Source organism: Acanthisitta chloris, unplaced genomic scaffold (assembly GCF_000695815.1).
Source record: "Acanthisitta chloris isolate BGI_N310 unplaced genomic scaffold, ASM69581v1 scaffold10370, whole genome shotgun sequence".
In the NCBI taxonomy this organism is placed as follows: Eukaryota; Metazoa; Chordata; class Aves; order Passeriformes; family Acanthisittidae; genus Acanthisitta; species Acanthisitta chloris.
This window is the reverse complement of record NW_008649953.1, coordinates 72,866-94,802: the sequence shown is the minus strand read 5'-3', so window position 1 is coordinate 94,802 and position 21,937 is coordinate 72,866. Positions and strand designations below refer to the sequence as shown.

At 36.7% G+C, this 21,937-nt stretch overlaps 1 pseudogene; it reads right to left on the bottom strand.

Annotated features, from left to right (window-relative positions):
- LOC103807568 overlaps nt 1–21,937 on the bottom strand; it is a 114,746-nt pseudogene that overhangs the window by 37,514 nt on the left and 55,295 nt on the right.

The window sequence follows — 21,937 nt, the reverse complement described above, 5'->3', positions numbered from 1 at the left end:
TCTTAGATACTGATGATTTCTTGTAAGCACCTATATGGAAAGTTGTTACTTTATTCCAGTTATGTTGTAAAGACAGCCCATCATCTATTTAAAATGTTGACTTAAGGATTTCAGAAAAAGGAAAGTTAATGTTTAAGATATGGATCATCTCTTTTTCAATCGAGATTTGTGAAATGGCATAAACCCCAAACTAGCAGTATTTGGCACATTATATTTTGATTGTTCTGTGTATACAATTCCCAGTAAAGGAATGAAAGGATGCATGAATGCATGCTCAAATCATTTCAGCACAGGAAGGAAGGTAAAAATTGATCATCCTTTAGGGTCATCTTCAAACTGATGAAATTCTAAGAGTAAAATTGGAATAGACTGCCATAACCTTTCTTCTTTGTTTGTCCTGTTTGAAATACTCCAGATAAAATAAAGCAATTTCAGTTTGTTTGCTTGCATCAGGGATACCTCAGGAAATCATTCTCCAGTGAGCAGAGGGACTGAAGCAAGGAAAGGGTCAGCAGAAAAGAAGGAAAGCACCTCAGAAGTACTTATAAGTACTTTTCTTTGCCCACTGTCCATACAAACATTTGGTTTTTAGAGCAATGACTGTAATCAAATAACATTTTTTCAGTCCTTTATGTGACAATCAAAATCAATAAAAATCTTGGAATAGAAAGTATCCTCCTCCATACTTCAAATAATTTCATGTTAAATGCTTACTTTTTGCTGCTGTCAGCTGCTCCAGTGCTTAAAAGAATACTCTTAGATGTGCTCAGTCTTGAAATCTGTACAAATTATAGAATGAATCTCAAATAAGCAACTCTCTCTCTTTTAAAAAAATAATTTTCCTATGTGTACCAATAAAAGTCACAGAATAATTATTATATTTGATATTCGTGAAGTATTCTTCATTCATACTTTTCAGAAAAATCAGAAATATTTACTGAAATGGTTAAACATTCTGCCTGTGAAGACACAGAATTCTATGATAGCAGAAGACTGAAACTTTTGTTATAGAAGAGGAATACAAAAATTCCACTAAGAAAATAGAAGTATCTGTAATCACGTGCTTAAAAGAGTTAGCAGGTAAATGTTTCACAGTGCAATACAAGAACTTAATGTGTGAAGACCTCCTAAAATCCAGCTACATTTCTAAGAGATGCCCACCAAACAATAAGCAAAGGACCATTCCTGTTGAAGGCTCTAACAGCAACCTTTGCAGTGCACCAGTTTTGTTTAGAAGTATTTTAGACATCCATTTCTGCCTACAGAAGTCATTGGATTTTTCTTTTAATCATTAACTGAAGGTAACAAGACAATAAGTCCATTAATTTACAAAAGGGCTTTTTGATTTATCCATTCTCTCTTCTTGTTGTCACTGACTGGTAAGTCATAAACAATAAAGAGCACCCACCTCATTCTCCAAAATAGCTTTGAAATTTGAAGATTTACTAAACATAGAATGATTGTCTATTTAAATCTCCAGTAATTTTACCATACCACCCAAGCACCATAAATCACTAGTGACATTGGCTAACAAGGGTTTAAGAGTTGGAACATGCAGTGTAATAAATTTCCAGACAGTTAAAAATCACTATAATTTTATTCTAATGCATTATAGATTGCCTGTAATGTCATCCTGGCCGGGGTGACCCATTTCTAATTTTGAACAGCTGTTCAGCTCGGGAGTTAGTTAATGATTAAATATAAATTGCCTGATTTATTAGTCTGAATGGCTGAGCTTCCAGGTCAATGCTATATAGACAAAATCATCAGTCTTGATGCTTTTCAGAAGTTAACTGTCTCCTGTTCTAGTCAAAAAGAATTTATTCTCAGAGGAAAAGACTTGACATTCTCAATTAATCCTTTTAAATATTTTCCCCCTTAACTTACACAATAAGATCCCTAATAAAACCTCAAATTTTGGAGATAATTTTCTTTTAACTATGTGTAAATCTTCAAATCCAAGACTTGAAGACTAACTACAGATGAAGGCCATTGACTTCCACAGAGATTCCAAAGGCTTTGGAGATATGCAGGGTCAGGTGAATAGTGACTATCTCAGGTGTCTTGGGGCAAACAAAAGTTTTCATATGCAGATAGTAATATCAACATCACTGTCTTTCTACCAAAGAAAAGATTATTTATATATTTTATGTTTCTAGCATATAATTTCAGAACCAGGTAAAAAATGGATCTGTTTTAATTGACTGGGTTTTTTGTTTGTTTTATTTCATACCCTTACAATATATTTTTCAAAACTGTTTCAATCTTGACTGCTAGCCTCTGCTGAGAGATTTGCAGAAAAAGTATTCACACTCTGATCTCAGAAAGCAAGTTCATAGGGATTTTAAGAAATCAAACTCAAAATATTTATTCAGACTTCCTTGGGAACTGATGTAGTAGTGTAAATATTCTTTGCACCTTTTATTCCCTGTCATATACACTTATTTGTCAAAAAGAAATCATTAAAATTCTAGATGATGAATTGAGACAGCACAATTTCTGTAAAGACCTAAGGAGAAACTATTCAGTAACACTGTGGCTGACTTGAATGGTTACTGACCATTAAATAGGCATGTGTTAGGTTTAATGATGTTTGTCTGCAAATAAAGCTAATAACCACACTGAAATATATATAATTTTAACATAAAGACATTTCATTCTTATTTAAAAATTAATAGTTTCTGTAAAAGGGAAAAAATCCAAAAGCAAACAGTGAATATCTGATTGGTGCCTTCCACTTATTTGCAATCTAAAGTGCAATGGGGGCAGATGCAGGGCAACTCCATCCTGACCTAGAGGATTATTCAGTCTTTCTGCTCATTAACCAGAGGCTGCCCAGGCTGTCACAATGTGTTCACAGTTGTGTATAAATGTGGTGACTTAGTTATCGAGATTTCTCTCAAGTAGTCGTGCCAATATCAGTTTCTCAGGAATACTTGATTTTTAGGAAACACAATTGTAGACAGTACCTTTAAGGATACAAACTTTAGAGGAAAGATTTTGCTCTGCTCTGTGTTTTTTCTACAGCTCCTGGCACAAGATGAGCAAGCTAACAGTTTAGGGTGAAAACAATGCAGGAATAGAATTATTATTTCCATTTTGCCCATGAGCCTGGTGACATTAAAATATTCAGCAATTTTCTCATGGACAGACAAGATGGTTTCACTAGAGGCAGAAAACACATAGATCTCCTGAATCAGATCTGCACCTTCACCAAGGCCTTTAACCACACTTCTTTATACTCAGCTCAGAATGCAGCAACATTCCCCCACTCTGCTTTCAGGCATTTCATACTGCATGCACCTCAACACAAGTTACCTCAGACTGCTTTGTTTCTCTAGAGCAACCGCAGAACTAATAGTGAGTTCCAGTTTAGGACAAAATTTTCCTACTTCAGGTTTAAAGAAAGAACTGCAACAGGAACAAAGAGTGCATACCTCCACAAAATCTGGGTGATTTTACAGGATCAGAGATTTAGTGGTGTACAACCAGGAAATTTAAGAATTATTTATAAATTAAAATTAAGAAATGAATTGGCAAAGGGGGAAAGATGCAACTGAGAGATTAATAAAGGAGGTTGACTTGATTTCTTTAGGGATAATGAGGCAGCCGGTCCACTTTTTAGCCATGATGGATCTTAAATTGAGAGACTAATGAGGACTTAGACTCAATAAGAGCATCTCACATAGATGGGCTGTAAGTAAAATTTAACATTCAAGGCACAAGAAGAATGAACACAGTAACTGTTCTCTACTCTTTTTTAAGAGAGACTTACTTCTAGATATCTCAAGTTTGCCTGCATGATATCATAGATCTGACTATAGTTCAAGTACACTCATCCATCAAAGGCTCAGGTAGTGAAGATGATAGAGTGGGACGAACAGTAAGGAATGCCACCACATCTCTGTGGGATTTTATTTTTTATTTTATACTTAATAGTCTCCTTTATCAGAGCACTTCCTATCCTATGACTTTTGAATAGGAAAAGTGTCACTACGAAACATGCCATTCCCTTTTGTCATTCTTTCATAGCATGTAACATAAATAAAGTCTAGCAACAGTAGAATTGCATATTGAATTTTGTACCCCAGTACTCTGAATTCTATGAGATAAATCATGTGTTATAAAAACACTTGTTATTGAAAAAGTTAGTGCCAGGGAACTACACTTCACAAATCACAGCAGAGAGCCATTACTCTCCATAGAAAGCCTGCTGGACTGTGCCCTTGTATAATGCTTTTCAGGCACAGTGTGTATTTTAAGTTCTCTCATAAATTAATAATACTGATTGTAATGATAAATAATACAAATTTCTCCATATCTGTGAAAAGGATGAACTAGGCCAAACCTTTTTAGCCTTGACACTACTAAGCATACTACCTTCTCTTTTTTTTTTTTTTGTGCATAGTCTAGGCATACTTATTGTAATACATATGTGAATGTAAAATCATAATTTTCACAAATATTTTTAGCAGATATCTAATTTCTTGAAGGATGGAAATCTGATTTATTTTCACTCAAAACAGTTAAAAATAATTTTTCTTGTGAAGAAACAATCCTTTTCTAATTTCCTAACCATTTTTTCATTCAATTTACTGCAAATATGTAGCAATTTTTGGACTTGACAGACTGAATGGTATATTAAAACTTAAACATGTGAGGAAGGATTAGTAGGCATCACCATATACAGAGTATTTTTAAAGCATCTTTAAAACATTTTAAATATTTAAAATTACATACTGGTTTAGTACCAGTCTGTAAATTTGCCACTAACAAATTCACTGTAACACTATTTATTACAATATTGCCCACAGAGCCACAGAATCATTTTGGTCAGAAAAGACTTTTAAGATCATGGAGTCCAAGCATTAACCCAGCACTGCCAATCCCACCACTAAACCTTGTCCCTAAATCCCACATCTACACATCTTTTAAACACCTCTAGGGATGGCGATTTTGCCTGGGCACCCTGTTACAGTACCTGACAACCCATTTGGTGAAGAAATTTTTCATAATATGCAATCTAATCATTCTCTGGCACAACATGAATCCATTTCCTCTTGTCCTATAATTTGTTAGTTGGGAGAAGAGAGTGGTCTCCGGCTCACTACAACCTCCTTTCAGATAAAGAGCAAGAAGTTGTCCTTTGAGCCTCCTTTTCTCCAGGTTAAACACCCCCAGATCCCTCAGCTGCTCCTCATCAGACTTGTGCTTCAGCCCTTTCACCAGCTCTGTTGCCCTTCTCTGGACCTGCTCCAGCACCTCAATGTCTTTCTTGCAGTGAAGGACCCAAAACTGAACACAAGATATGAGGTGTGACCTCACCAGTGCCGAGTACAAGGGGATGATCACTGCCCTGGTTCTGCTGGCCACACTATTGCTGATTCCAGCCTGGATGCCACTGGCCTTCTTGGCCATCTGGGCACACCATTGGCTCATGTTCAGATGACTGCTGATCAGCACCCCCAGATCCTTGCCCACCTGACAGCTTCCCAGTCACTTTTCCCCAAGCCTGTAAAGCTGCATGGGGCTGTTGTTACCCATGCACAGGACCCAACACTTGGCCTTGTTGAATTATATACATTTGGCCTCAGCCCATTGATCCAGCCTGTCCAGATCCCTCTGACCCTCCAGCAGGTCAATACTCCTGCCCAACTTGGTGTTGTCTGAGAATTGACTGAGGGTGCACATGATCCCCTCATCATTTTTCATTTAAGGATATATTCTGGAAGCCATGGAAGGTGAAAGGAGATCAGTTTAACCGTGCTGCCTAGACTGAAGATGTATTACTGACTACTAACAGCTGCACCAATTATCATCACAGAGAATTGCTGGCCACAAAAACTTCCATATGAAAAATATGTACAACTCTTCTTCCCTCTCTCTCTTTACCAACAGAAAGAAGCTGAATTCTGAGCCAGGGAACATAGAACATCCATAAATGCAGGAGCAGAGGTCACTAACATCTGATACTCTGACTTCATGTTTACTCTTTAGAAAATTGGTAATGGAAGACGGGAAAGAGCAAATAAATGACCTGAAGGGAAAAGGGCAAGAAATGAACTGAAGAATATCAAGCAACTTCCCACAGACTGGCTACAGCCAGCAGCCCAGATAGACAGAGAAGAATGTCCATAATATTGACAGACCTTCCTTTAACATTAGAAGAATTCTTGGATTTATGGACCATGGATGCATACAAGTCAACTAAAGAATAAGAGCTTTCTGTAGATGGATGGAGTACATAGGCTTACCAGAAGCTAAGGCAAATATAATCTAGGTACTTGTTAAGAAGTGCCTGCATGGCTCATTTACCCACCCCCACCCCCCCACAAAAACCATACAAGTTTGCCTTCTGTTTATTCTCATTTCACTGACTTCCTTACAGAGTGAAGCTTACCTTTAAAAGGTCTGACATGAGCCATCCTGAACAGGTTGCATAGGGCAGGGGTGCACATGACAAAATACTGAATGAAGAATTAAATGAAGCAGATCAAGAAGTACCATGGTTGGGAAAATTGAGCTGTTGAAACTTTGTTAGACGTAAAACTTTCTGGAAAAGTTGAAGAAAACTGAAAATTGAGCTGTTGAAACTTTGTTAGATGTAAAACTTTCTGGAAAAGTTGAGGAAAACTAGTGAATATTTATACAGCATTTCATTTTAACACAAAAATATGCATGACAAAAAAAGTCAATGTTCCACGTTGAATTTACACCTTTTCATCTGCTAATCCTGGCTAATGCTATTGCTGTACATAACAGTCTTCCCCATGGAACATCACATTGTACATCGTATCCTTTTCATATGGGTTAATAAAAGTTTCCAGCTGAGGAAAGTCAAGCTGATTTTAAGTGTAAGCTTGAACAGCACAGTTCAGGATTGCTGAATAAGAATGAAAATCTGCAGACAAAGTCATTCACTGTTGACCATGTTGTGCATGTTTAGATGGAGAAAAAGGTAGAGCCCAGAAAGAAAAGAAGAGGCTCTATGAAATGCCAGCTGTTACTACGGCTAAACCAAAACCAAGTAAAGTGGTGGATTTCATGGAATTAATGACTGTCAAGTGAGTTAAAAAGCAAAAGTGCAAAGACAGGAAAAGGCTCTTGTTCTGTAGTTACCAGTCTGCAGAGAACATTCCATCTGCTGAACTCTGCTAATGAACTCAGACTCTCATCATCCTCTAACATTTCACAGGTAGGAAACTAGGTACTAACCATCTCTCAGCCAGAGAATTTTCTATAGGTGAATCTTCCTAGATAAACATTTTATACAGTGGGTGTCACATCCACAACTTGTTAGAATTCTGGAAACATAAACTTCCTTCTAAGATTCCTAGATTGTTTGAAGCTCTTGTGCATGCTAACTTCCTTTTCCTTCTAGCTGACAGACCTGGGTAAACTATCAATAGTTTTTATATGCATGTGTCTTCATGTTATGCACTACTTAGAGACACTTTTATCATTTCCAGCTTCTAGCTGACAGACCTGGGTAAACTACCAATAGCTTTTATATGCATGTGTCTTCATGTTATCCACTACTTAGAGACACTTTTTTCATTTCCACTCTGCCACACAGCTATTAGATAAAATTTAAACATGTAATTAAAACTAGGTTACTTCAATCACTTTCAAATATTTTCTTTAAATAACATTTGAAATCCTCTCAGCTAACAAGAAATTACACGGTTTCCTTTCTATGAGTACAATAGATACAAGAAATATACAAATATAGACAAACTATACAAAAATAGATACATTGTTAGTCCAAGTCTATGTAAGCTTATGCACAGCATACCCTGTTTAGATACAGCATATGTAAAGGTGAGCAATCATCTCATAAATGGAAAAAAATGATGATGTTAGAAAAGAATCCTATTCCTAGCTGGAATTTGCAAGACATTTGAGTGAACAGCATTTTGCATTGGCCTATGCAAAGAATTTCACTGTAACTGAAGCTTTTGAAGCTAAATAATTGGAGGCTGTGTAGTAGAATACCTAAAAATGGTAACTGTACATTTTTCCTGAGATAACATGCAACATGTGAACCACAAGATGCCAACACAGAAATATTCAAGAGGAATAATTTGTCTAAAAATTTGAAAACTAAAAAAATTTAAAAAATTACCAGTAAACCTCAGTAAGGAAATGGTGGATTGAGGGATGAATCATGTAAGTGTATATATTTTTTAAGGTTTTTCATATATTAAAACTGAATCTCATTTTGGCATCTTCACGTTTCTGGATTAAGTCACAACTCAGTTACAAGAAACAAGGCAAAAGCAAGTTTTCCTGAGGGACATGTGTGTAGCAGTTTTTACTATATACCACTCTCTTACCACTTACTTGTTCTCTTAAATCTTTCAAATACATTTTAGCATACATAATATATACACTGCATTACAAGTATTTCCTTTTTATTCTTCCACTGAAGTTCATTTTACTGTAAAATATTACTGGATGAACCAATTTTCTGTTTTATTTTTGGAATCATAAGATGGTACAAGACCTAAGGACCTTCTGAGGTAATCCAGTCCTACTCTCAGCTTAAAACAGGGTAATGCCCAAGTTTACTTTCAACTCTTCACGATCAACCCCATGTCTTCTCCCTACGTTACTAATGAATATACAGCAATCAAGAAGTGTTAATAGAAAGTTTGAATATGTAATGTTTTGCATCTACCAACAGTGAATTTCACCAGCTATAGAATTATCCATTCAGCAATGGAGCCCTAGAGCTTATTATTGTTATGAGTAATACCTACTGGAGAATTGAAAATTATAGCCACAACCCCTTAAAAAAGTTCATCAGGTGGATCAGCTAGGGGACAAATCAGTTATAAAAATAATAGTTATAACAGGATCCTCCCACTGTGTAAAGGAAAGCCTGGTTGAACGTGCAGTACAGATTTTATAAAGTGGTTGGGAAAAATAATCATATTAAACAACAACATGACAACTCTTGGCCTGACACAGGAAGCAGATAACTGCAGAGGAATTGCAAATTTGTCTGTGGTGCAGTATTGTTTCTACTAGGAACCAAGCATAGCTGAAAGAAAAAACTGCTGCTAACAACCTTTAGTAAAATTCATGAGGAGAGGAAAGGGGAAGTCAATAAATATTAGAACACAGGATGATTCAAACTTGGACGCTGACTGAACTGCAAACTCACCTAAACCAGGAAAAGGTTCCTTAAGATACTGTCAGGCAAGGAAGAGAGATGTATTAGTGCTCCTTTTGGAGGAACATGTTAAAACAATAAAAGATTCTATGGTTTTCAGGGGTGACTGCTATGTATACAAATAAGCAAAGAAAAAAGAATCCCTCCCAAAACAACACTAAAAGGCTATTTTTGTCCAAAGAGTAAGTTTTGTACTTAATAAAAATACACCAGTACAGATGAGTGAAATAAAAACCATGATTCTTTCATAAAGCTATCTTTTAATGTAGATACAAGCTTTATTACTGCAGGTGCATTTTGATCTGGATGGGCAAGTCCCAGGTCACAAGGCTAAGGCTGTATCATTATGGAAGCAAAATAACTGCTACAGCAGCTGATGGGATATTTGGGGTGGGGATTAGAAAGGTCTGAAGAGGAAGTATTTACCCATTAAATCTACACCTCCCTCACAATAAGAAGAAAAAGGATACTACAATTACAGGAGGGAAAACAGGAAATTGCTGATATAAATAATTAAATTCTCAAATACCATAACTCACAGACTTCCAATTTTCCAAAAAAGTGAATCTTGTTCATTCTTTTAATTGCTAATTCTAGAGAAAACAGTGAGAATAATCCCCACATTAGATTTGTTCAACCTACCTTTATTTCTTGACATCTTAAACTGTGAAATTTCTGTTCTAAATATTACCAACAAAAAAAGTCTTAAGCCAAGTCAAAAGTCTTTTAAACCTAATTAATGCCACAGCTTTTGAATCATTTGAAACCTTCTTTGCTAAGTACGGGTAATTAGCTTGCAGCAGAAACTCCTTCTACCCATCATCTCACAAGATACCACAGACCTCTTTGTATCAAGAGTGCTTTGTGTTGCAGTTGCCCCTTTAAACGAGTACTTAAATAACAAATAAACCCTCTCAAAAGTTCAACAGACACTTGAAGACAAGTGTGGTCTTCCATTCAATCATTAACTCACAAGACATTTGTTAGTAAAAGACTAATCAAAGTGTATGTGTTTGTGTGCATACGTATGTATATATGTTTGGAGGTTTTCAAAGAATCAAAGGAGATTTGATGTTGTTTTTATCATAGGTTAAATGACAAAGGTTAACACAAATGAGCATGAGCTTCTAAAGCTCCTTCTGGAAGTTATTCCTATATACCAGTAGGCCATTACTTATATAAAAGGCTGGCATATATTCCTCGTAAAAACCACAGTGAGTTATTTATATCAACTGTCATTTTGGCTTCCTAATCTACTGGTTATAATGAGCCTAGATGGCTTTGAGGAAATTCAGTCATTTTGGATAAACAGCTTCATGTGCCACCACCCAAACTATGGAATGTCCTTCAGTACATTTGTGGGGAAAATAGTGTTAACCACTAATGAAAACATGTCTTTAATATTTGAACTAGAAAGTAGTAAAATCAACAAAAATAAAATCACTAACAACAACAACAAAAAGAACCCACAAACGAATGAAATAAGGTGGGCTCAAGATGTTAGAGAAGGAGGGTTGTTAGTCAAACAGTACTTACAAGAAGATTTTTCCTGATGGCTTCTAGTTTATCTGTAGCTACTGCTAACTCAGCATTTGCCTGAGGCAGCTCACATTTTGACTCTACCTCACAATGCACCTTGACAAAGACACAACATTGGCACATTAAACAAGAAGTTGGTCTCACTTTATTATAAAAATTACAATTGACTCCTGATGAAAGACTTTCAGATAACCCTAGTCATCTTTCATTACATATATTTCCTTTACAGCCATCTTTCTCTGCAATAGTGAGACACATATTTTTTCATTATTGACCTAAAGACTAAAGAAGATTTTTATTATCATCTGTAGAAAGATATCTTAAGCAGAACTGAATGCATCCTTAGTGGGTCTACTCTCCAACTGAAATTCATTTATATGTATCACTTTCATGGCTTTAGAATACAGGTGGAAATCAGACAGGCATTAAGCTTGAGTAGATTTCAGCTAGAATTGATAAGTTCTTTACTGTTTCATAATTAAATGATAGCATGCTGCACTACTAGGATGAATGGAGAAATCCTGTTGCCAGGTGCTCAAGGGAATCACAAATGATAAGCTCTGTCTTATATTCCAGACAGCTAGACTCAGATGGATGTTTCAAGAGAAACACACACATCTGGAGAATATTTCCCAACTGTTGCATGATAATGACATAAGTCCTGTACAGCTACATCTTTTTTACCACTTTCTACTAAAAATAAATACAGGTGTGCATAGTGTTAAGCACTGAATACACTTCCCACTTTTTCTGTGGTTCTTGTTACACGCTCCCCAGAACACTAAGCTGAGCTTAATAAAATAATCAAAAACTTAATAACAGAAATTCCCCCATTTAGGGCTAGTTCAAGAGGGGAACTAATGCATACAAACCTCACTGAATTTTAATATATTGATGACCCAGGCACAGACACCAGCTGCTGCAAAGGATTTTGTATGAATATAATTTGGGTTGAAATCTGGATCCTTCAAAGTAATGTTCCTTGATGACTTTCAGACAATTCTGAGGAATATGCTCCTTATCATAGTTAATTAAAGCTTGTAAAGAGTCATCAACCTGCAAGAAGAGAAGCTCCTGTGTTCATATCCTGCTCCATTTCAGAGAAGCAGAAGCTAACTCCTACTTTCCTCACAAATGCAAAACTGGAGTCCTGCACTAGCTTACTGTTTTAGAAATGTTATGCAGTACAAAGCAAAAATCTCATTTCCTCGAAAAGCCTGAACAAACACATTCACATTTTTTTATTATATTATTTGCTTGAGGAATTTGATAGAGATGAGATAAATATAATGAAATGCTTTCCCTTTGACTTTTCTCCTATTTGTGCATTCAATAAATCCCAGTGGTGCTGTCTGGCTTGAGTTTGTCACCAGAGTTACACAGACAAGAATAATGCACGGTCATATCTTGTCCCCCTAAATTCAAACTGTAAAAAAATGAAGTTGTGATTTAGTTTCTCTTTCTCTGATTTCGTTTTTAACTATTATTTTCCTCTCACATCTCAGATATTATCTGCTGTCCCATAGATCATTACCTGTCCTATGAAAACTTTTGTGGTTTTCCAGCTTCGATATTTGGGTCCTTTCCCTTTATGTGACAATAAAACCATTACAGCAGCAATAACATTGATTACATCCATTCGTGGAGTGGTAAAGGCTTTCAGTACTGTGAGATTAACCCAAAAAATGGAAGATCAGAGGAACAGGTACAGAAGTGTGCAATGACAGTAGCTTTGTTCAAGAGAAGCTTTTTGATTACCAGTATACAACTCTCAGTTCTTTAAAGACTATTATTAATTATTTTATGTGGTGAAAAGACTCACGATCACAGCCCATTCCTTGTTCTGTGATCCCATGTGCAACTTGATCAAGCAGGGTGATGGGAAGTGCAACACCAGGTCTGGTAGAGCAGCTGCCAATCTGTTGCTTTGGAGCATGCTGCCCAGGGAAGATGGAAATTTGATTGTGCTTGGCAGCAGAATGGTCATTTAGTAGTCTTGAACTATTTGAATGATGAACAGCAGACATCAAGTTCTATGATATTTACCTTATTCAGCACATCTCAGGCTGCTGTAGCAGCAACAAGAGCAGGTTCAGCTTTCAGCAGGTCATCCTTACAGTCTTCCTGTCTCAGATATGCTTCTGCTTGGATTGCTGGTACCTATTAAGACAATTAATCCTAAAGATTTATATTGAAAACTAAGGCTGTAATTTAAATCAGAGCTGCTTAAGCAGTCACACTTGCAGTGTAATGTCCATAAACACAAACAGATTTAAAACCCCATTATTTCATGTTGGGCATAAAACAGACCTCTACAACTCTGACAAGCTCAAACAGTTTTGTGCTTGGCTCTAGACTCTGTGTGTTCCTCACAGTGAAAATTAACATCTCCTTTATACCACAATACTGCAGAAAAGTCAGCCTCATCTCTGCAGCTGGGAAGACCATGAAACAGATCCTTCTAGAATCTATGCTAAGGCACATGGAGGACAGGGAAATGATTCAAGACAGCCAGCACAGCCTCACCAAGGAAAAGTCCTGCCTGAGCAACATAGTGGACTTTTGTGAAGGAGTGACTACCTCAGTGAACAAAGGAAAAACTATGGATATTGTCTGTCTGGACTTTTCTAAGGCCTTGGACAGAGTCCACCACAACCTCTGTGTCTCTAAAAATAGAGACATATGGGTTTGATGGATGGACTGTTCAGTGGATAAGGAATTGGTCGCATGGTCACATCCAGAGAGTTGTGGTCAATGGGCTCAATGTCTGGATGAGTGGTGTCCATCAGGGGTCTGTACTCGAACCAGTACTGTTTCATATCTTCATCAGTGACACAGACAGTGGGATCAAGTGCACTGTCAGCAGATGACACCAAGCAGAGTGGTGTGACTGGCATGCCTGAGGGCTAGGATGTTCTTTAGAGACACAGGATGGGAGACCAGGGAAGGTATCTGTACAAAAAAGCTGGGGAATATTAGGACAGTCTGTTACTCCTGAGGAGTTATTGAATACAGAGAAGAGCTCAGTAACCTATGCCATTGCAGTAGGAAAGCTGCAAGCATTTCATGGTCTGTGTTCAAATGCAGAAGCCAGAGCTAAACAAGCGACATGGCAGAGAGAGAGTGAAGATTTTTCACTAAGATTCTGAGAGCCATGAACTTTTTTCCCCTCACTCCCATTTTTTTATCCTTTAAAGGGCTCCCTTTTAGAAAAACAGAGGAAATACCAAGGAGACAATAGTCAGTTCAGTGATGTACTGGAGCTTTCCCTAAACAGTAAAACATTCACTGCAGTTTTGGGATATAGACCAATATAGCAAATTTGTCAAACCAGTCTCTATCTTTGACCAAATAAATCTTTCTTTTAATTCTTCAGTTCCAAGTCTGAAACCATAGGCCTCAACAAGGTAGAGAACAGGAGAAAAGGAAATATCCTACTGTACTTACTTCCTTACTTAATTACAGGTTTGGAAATTAAACAGATACCAGTTCAAGCAGCTTTGTCAAAACACTTATTTTGGCTTGCAAGTGGCTTATATTAAAGTCTTTACGTTAGCTGACACCAGTTTTAAGGGAAATGAATGCCTCCACAACTTTCTCCAATGATTCAATTATCTGTTTAAAAGCTGATTATGATTTCATTGGTGCAAATTTAACTGGGAGAGTAACCCTGAAGGGTATTCTGTATCATCAGCAATTATGTATTTGGAAGATTATCATACACATTTTTAGAGATACATTGCCCAGGGCTGAAGTTAGTTATATTTGGTTTATCCTTATTCTTGTACATCATGCTCATCTCACAAGCTCATTTCCTGTCAGGTCTTGCTTAAACAGTCTAATTACAGAGAAAGAGGATATTACAGTGATCAAGGTGTTAATATTTGGCTCAAGCACTATGCATTGGCAGTAACAAGCCTCTGTAAGAATTTAATATCCTTACAAAACACGTTTCTACAATTGTTGGGGGCACTTTCCATGTACACATTTATTAGGCAGGACACACACAGACACTGTCTGTGGAAATAACAAAGAATCAAAGTCAATATGCACTACATTACAAATGACAATTTACTAACCAAATTAAATATTTCCCTCATCTCCTGTGATGCAGCTTTTAGGATGCAATTCACAATGTTTATTGGTTTGCATCTTAGCCACAACGTATTTTTTAAATTAAATTCTGCCTATACAGTTGCAGTTTTGATGTGGCTTGTCTTTTCTCTAACATGGTTTGAGATCCATATTACGGAAATTAACTTGAAACAAAAAGTTTAGAACAGACAGATACTTCTTGTGTTAAAGGTTTTGAGGATATAACCTGGTGAACAAGTATTAGATTGAGAGTACATAGTCCTTCTAATATAACACAGAATTTTCTGGTAAAAGAAACAACTAATATAAGTCACACAAGTTAATTATATTTCTGTGCCTTTTTTTTCCCCCCTAATACTTAAGTTATTCTTTGCTTGCTGATGCCTAAAGAAAATACATGACAAGATAACTGGTTTTTAAGGGAGGAAAAATCAAATGTAACAGGTTGAAGATAAGTCTTAGGAATGTATTTTTCAAATCTACTACCCCTCACAAAGAGAGGAAGGAACTTTTCATACCTGTTTCCAGAAGCTTAGCCCACTTCACATCAAAACCTTCTACAGTATAGAGCTCCTGAATTATGATTAAATTGTTAGAAAAGCTGGAAGCAGTGTCCCCTTAGCAATCAGACCATGAGTAGAGTGGCTCAAATATACCAAGTAAATGAAGAATGCACTTCAGCTGAGGGAGGTCAAAGAAATTAGATTGTCAGTCTGGATACATCTTTGTTCCCAATCTTCAGCTACTGTCACTATCACACCTGTATCAACACCATGGTCTGCATATTTTCCTACTTTGAAGGGGTAGGTCCTATTTTAAAAGACAATGGCATATGCAGATTCATCTGTAAACCACTCTGGCAGGCAATATTCAGAACAGACAAACAGCCAGGAAAATGACAGTAGTGTTACTGTCCACTCTTTCAAAACCTTACCAGTGTCATGTTCATGGTAAGCCCCTTGTTTATTACTGTACAGATATGTAGTTCTGCCACATTTTTGGGGAATCCAGACTGACTATACTTTTTCTAATGAGTCTGATCTAAAGTGATTTCCATTCTTCACCTATTCTTAAGTAATACTTTACTCCAAGTCAATACTTCCAAGGTATTTACTTGCTTAGTGCTGTAAAACTCGAAAAGCCCTTGTAAAATTCAGTTTGAAATCTATAGAACAGGAAAGCCAAAATAATTTTTTTAAGAATGACATATTTTCATCAATTATGATGAGTCAGCTGGAAGATGCATTCTCATTTGCTGAGCTTTTCTTTTGTAACAAAAAATTTAAGAAGATTAATATTTAGAAACTATCATCAGCCTTATGAAATAGTTTTAGATTAATGTAGCACAAAATGACACTTTCATTTCCAATGAAAACATTTCAGAAGTGCAATAAAGCAATGAACAGGGGAGTACAGTAATCATTAGTGTCAGGTGCTGAACTTCATCCCTGAAACAAAGTGGCCCAAAGATGTGATTATCTCACAATAATCACTTTATGTGTTTCACCTAGTTGCTTAATGAAGTAATTAGAGTTGTGTTAAGGGTGTATTTTGATCATCCAAATCCATCAGAAGCATATGGAACCAATACAGGAAAAGCATTACTGAAAAGCGGTTGGTAGGATGTTGAGCTGTTAGATCCCATTTGTGCAAGTTAAATTAATTGCACCATTTGGACTTTAAACTTCATGGCAATTTTTAAGTCCTATATAAGATGTGGATCAACAAAAGGCTGAAGTCTGTAATTAGAATAATCCAGACAAATATGAAGGTCCTGATCCAGTCTTCATTTATGTCAGTATCAAAAATCACTTTTCTCTCAATAAAATTAGGATCAGACACAAGGTCAGTAGAAAGGTGTCAAATATCATCTAATGATAAGTACTAAAGAAACAAATTAGAAGAGAATGAGACACCATTTTGATTGCTCAGACAGCACAGTCTTCCCTGTTGGTCAGTATATGGAAATTGTTTACAAAATTCTTGGCAACTTGAAATTTCCATAGTTTGAAATCAGACATTAAAACAATTAGGAGTCAATTAAAAACTTCTCTCTTTAGTACTGATAAACAACACAACGTACATCAGATTTTGTAGCAAAATGCCAGAGCTGAATGAGCCCTTCAGACTTTAAAGACATAGGAACTTCCCTTTACAGCATTCTGTACTGCTGGTGCTTGATTTCAAAAAACATGCTTGTAACAGCAGATAAAACCTTTGGAGTCCAGATGAAATTATACATTTCTATTCACTCTGTGGTAAAGACTTAACACATGCAAACCTCTGTGTTTCCAACATGGATATTGTTAACTAATGTTAATTTGCTGAACTGAGAGAAAATTGAAGGAGATTCAACACTGATGACATATATTATTAGGAATGCTATTATCATCTTAAGATTCAAGGTTTGCAACTTGTAATATTGCAAGGTGCTGGAATGAACTTCTCCATCAATTGAGTTGTTCAATTTACCTAGAGCCTCAAAGCCTTTAGAAATCTGAAGTGCTAAGAGATGACTCTTTGACCTTTACTGTATTACAAATAGGTCTGATTCTAAAGATCCACATCCATTAAATGCTTGAATGAGCTCCGTATTTATTGTTCTTTCATCTCATTAAAACAGTTAAAAGGTTGGGAAAAGGCATAATGTAAAGAAAGGTCAAGTGGTAATCACGGTGTGAAATGCTGTTACATGTGTAAGTATAATAATTCTTTAGACTTTATGCTCCCCAGAGAGGAAGTTGTTCAAAACCGTTCACCTAAAAAGGTTTATTTTGTGCTAAATATAGCTCAACAGCAGTAAATAGGGGAATTAGACTGACCTTTAGCTCCTCTGCATCTGCAATGGCCTTTTCTTGTCTCACTTTCTCAGTCTGAAACGCTACCTTAGCAATCAAAGCTTCAGCATCTTGATTTTTCAGTTGCAGTTCTGCCTCTTGAGAAGCAAGTTTAGATTTTAGATCTTCTACCTACAGGGCAAAAAGTAATACATTATTCAGGTCACTAGGCATGGTTCTGAGCCCCAAAAGCTGCGCAGGAAACAAAAATTCTATTTTGTGTGTCTCTATCAAACGTGTCATCTTTTCATTTTTTATTTTGTTTCTGTTTGTACCTGAAAAAAATTTGGCTGACATAAATAATTTAATAATGACAGCCCAACTGCTTGCACCATCTCCCCTGAGATGCTCAGATGCTTGTCCTGCTGCTGAGGTCGTGGTTGTAACCAGGTGTCTCAGTGATGCAAAAAAGACACAGCTGCAGCACCTCGAAGAGACACCAATGTAAAGGCAGAAGGACACTATGTAAAATGTTTAGTATTCACTGTGAGCAGACAATTCCAACAGAGATTTGCTGAAAGGTTAAGACAGACTCAGAGACTGATGAAACAAAGACTGAAATAGCAATTTATTGCCTGCCAGTCAAGAAACCCGTATCAAAATATCCAGTGACAGTATCTTTCCATATATAAAAGAAGTGTTTCAAATAATTGTGAGTTTGGCTTGGGTTTTTTGTTTTTCTGCTAGACATCCAAGCATGTTATCTGGCACCTACTCACAATAACAGGCTTTATTTTAACCAGAGGGGTCTTGTTAACCCGATATGGCTCAGGGTGATAGGACAAAGTGGAAGACAAATGTTAAAGGACTTTAATCACAAGAAGGTCTTGAGTAGTCTTTTGATTTGGTGGGCTCCTGAAATCTTACAAAACCTACAAAATTTACCTTTTCAAAATCTGATCATTTTGAAATGAGAAGACAAAGCTGTAATACTGATGACTCAAAAGGTCCCAAATCTCCCCACTCACTTTACTTTTCAATTTATATGAGCTGACTTTATGTCTTTTTCTTCATGAAAAATACTAAACAGTACTGTCTTTGATATTCTCGTGTAGAGCTTTAGAGTTCAGGGTAAAAATGGCTCAGTGTTCAAGTGCCTGGCTAGATAGGAGCTGTGGGTCTGTCAGCCAGCACAGCATGCAGCACTTCAAATTGTCAAATTACTACTTGGTCAACATTAAATTTGAATTCAGAGAAAAAGATCATTTTAATTATTTACTAGCATGGAAACCTTATTAAAAATAGAGTTTAAAAAGAAGCCACTCTTTTCCATTGATCTTGTTATTTTTTCCCTGCAGGTCTTGAGCTGACAAAGTGGGAATAAGCCAGCTAGCTCCCATTATTAACCTCATGCAGTAGCATCAAGGTGCAACGCTATGCAAAGACTGCAATGAGAATTTCATTTGCATAAACCCACACAGACTTCTTATTTTTACAAAAGAAATCAGTGGATTATGTCTTGCATTCAGCATTTGCAAAAGGGTTTATGGAACATCTGTGTGGGTGGGGTAGGGTAAAGGCTTCCAAGCAGTTTCCTCTCCCTTCTGTCTTTGTGGACTGACCAACCACAAATGAACTGTAAGCAAAAGCACTGACTGGGGGCTAAGTGCCACTATATCCACACGGAGCTGACAATAGCTGATGGAAATGCTTCGCACTTGTTCCTCCTGCTTTCATTACCCCTCAGCCTGTCACTGGCCATGCACAAAATCCACACATATGGAACTGCATCTTCTCTCTCCATGAGTTTGGCTTTTACTGTGGCACTTGCTTTTCCTCCCACGCTTTACTGCAACCTCACTACACTTCCCCTTCCTCCAGACTTTGTCCTTGCTTAAATGGATGGATGTCTGTTTCCAAAGACAGCTAAAGAGCTCAAGGACCTTCCATGCAAAGAAAAAATCCACAAACCCCAGTTTTAAAAATCAGGTAGTTTCAATGAAGCACAAAAATGCCATTCCACAACTAATCAGTCTAATGAAAAGGTGGTGCAACAACTTTGTTTTATTTACAATAAACCCAAGATTATTTATTAAGAATTAAAGATAAGTTTTCAACTTTCACTCACAGTTTACCTGGAGAGCTTCTGCCTTCCTTCTTCCTTCTGAAAGCTTCTGCATGTGATTTACCAAGTGCTCTGTGTCCTGACATCTAGTTGCTTTTCTTCTCTAGGAGAATCTTCTAAAGCATGATTTGCCCCAGTAAACTATTCGGAGTGGTGTAATTGTATCACCTCTTGTTACAATTGTATTTAGCACTCAACACATTTGCAGTGGCATGGGCATGAGCCATGAAATCACAAATGGAGTCCTGGATGTGTGGCTGCAAAGGAACAAGACCAAATGTAAACACCGGAGCAAAGAAATATTTCCAAAATTAAGTATATCTATATAAGTTAAATATATCTATATATGTTTCTAAGGATGGCTCATTCACAAAACTCTTCATCAGTCCACCCTAAACATCATGTTGTTGGCATGTACAAAACATCTGAGCAAAATGAGCCTTCCCCAACTATTTTGCATAGAGACTAATTGTTTTAGCACTGCTGTTCATTAAGTCTTCATCACTAGGAGCTCAGATCTTCAATACACTCATACATTTGTTAATAAATACTCCTAAAAGCTAAATTCAGAGGTAAAATCTGTCTCCATACAGCATTATGCAGTTAATACTATATGGATTTTCTATTTTGTCTCTGGAAATCCAGTCCAATAAAAATCCTTTATAGGTTAAATAAATATATAAAATAAAAATAAAGAGTGGTTGCTCTAGTCACATTAGACATCACATACTTCATATGTCATCAAATTCTTATTTGGAAGGAACTGCATTTATGCCATTAACTTCAGATTGAACAGAACTGGATGAAACAATTTTGATTTATAAAGTTGCACAAGTCTCTGCTTATCTGTGCTTGTCAAAGTCAGTGATATACTAACATAAACTGTGGCAATGGCTGGATTAGACCACTGTGGAGTGCCTCTGAAAGCTGTGTCTCTACATACCATAAAATGTCAGAAAATCAGCAGCACTTGTGCTGAAGTGACCTTCTATCAGTTTCAAGGGGTATTTGACCAGAAAGTAGTTATGACTTAATGGAGTTCAGATTCACTCCATGCTGACAGTTGACACTCTTCCCTATGTGCCACCCGGGCATCAAAACACCAACTTACAACTCCAGCTCCAAGAAAATCTCAGCATGGTGCAGAAGAGACACCAGAGCATTCCTGTGCCCCCAGGGGTGGCATCCTGGGTGCCACATGGCACCACATAGCGTTTCTTTCTCATCACAGGAACCAAAATGCAGCCGTGAGACTGGAAATTTCTTTTCACATACTGTGTGAAAGCCAAAACAGCCTAGGCACATTTAAAACAGCTCCAGGTGGTCATTAGTCACGTATTTCTGAGCAAAATGCAGAGGTAAAATGCCTATCCTTATTTGCCTCTGACAGCAAGAAGAGAGGTAGTTCTAGGATTAAAGTTCAAAGGTCCATTTTAAATTTTTTGAAAACTGAACTAGCAAGTACAAGATACCACCACACTCCTTTGAATTACAGTATACTTCCCCAGCATAAATCTGAAATATGAAACCCCCAACATTAATTTTTGTTTGTTTTACAGGACCTTGTGCACATATATTACCAGAATACCAGCATATACATATCTAAGCAAGAGTACTGTATGCAAAATTAACAGGGAAATACTAAAAAAACCCCATTTAACTCCATCATTGTTACTAACTTTCATTTTGTCCTCTATGACTTCTAGCATACTTAAACTTTATAATTTGTGGAGTCACATCTCCCTCATTTTAATGATTATTTATTGCATTCTGTACAAGACGAACCCAGTTCAATTAATCAAGGGAAGCCTAAAAATCAATTAATATGAATTAAATGAGCTACACCAACTCTTAGGAAAGTCACACATAATTTACCAAAGCATTGTCAATAATGCTTAGGGAACTTTGGGAAAATTGCTCACGAGTGGCTGTTGATGCAGTTAAATCTTTTAAGCCTACATCATTAATATTACAATCAGGTTGATGCAGAAAGACTTGCCATTTTTCTCAGTAAGAAAACTCATTATTTTCTTGTGACTTGTAAGAGCTAGTTTAGAAGAATACTTATTTCACCTATGATTACAAAAACAGAAATTAAAACAAGAACTAAAGAAAGAATTATTTGCATTTAGGGAAAGCAAAAAGAAATTGCTTCGCAAATAAAAAAAAACACCCCAGAACATCATTAGTCGAAGCAAAGTAGCATAAATTCATCTTTAAGAA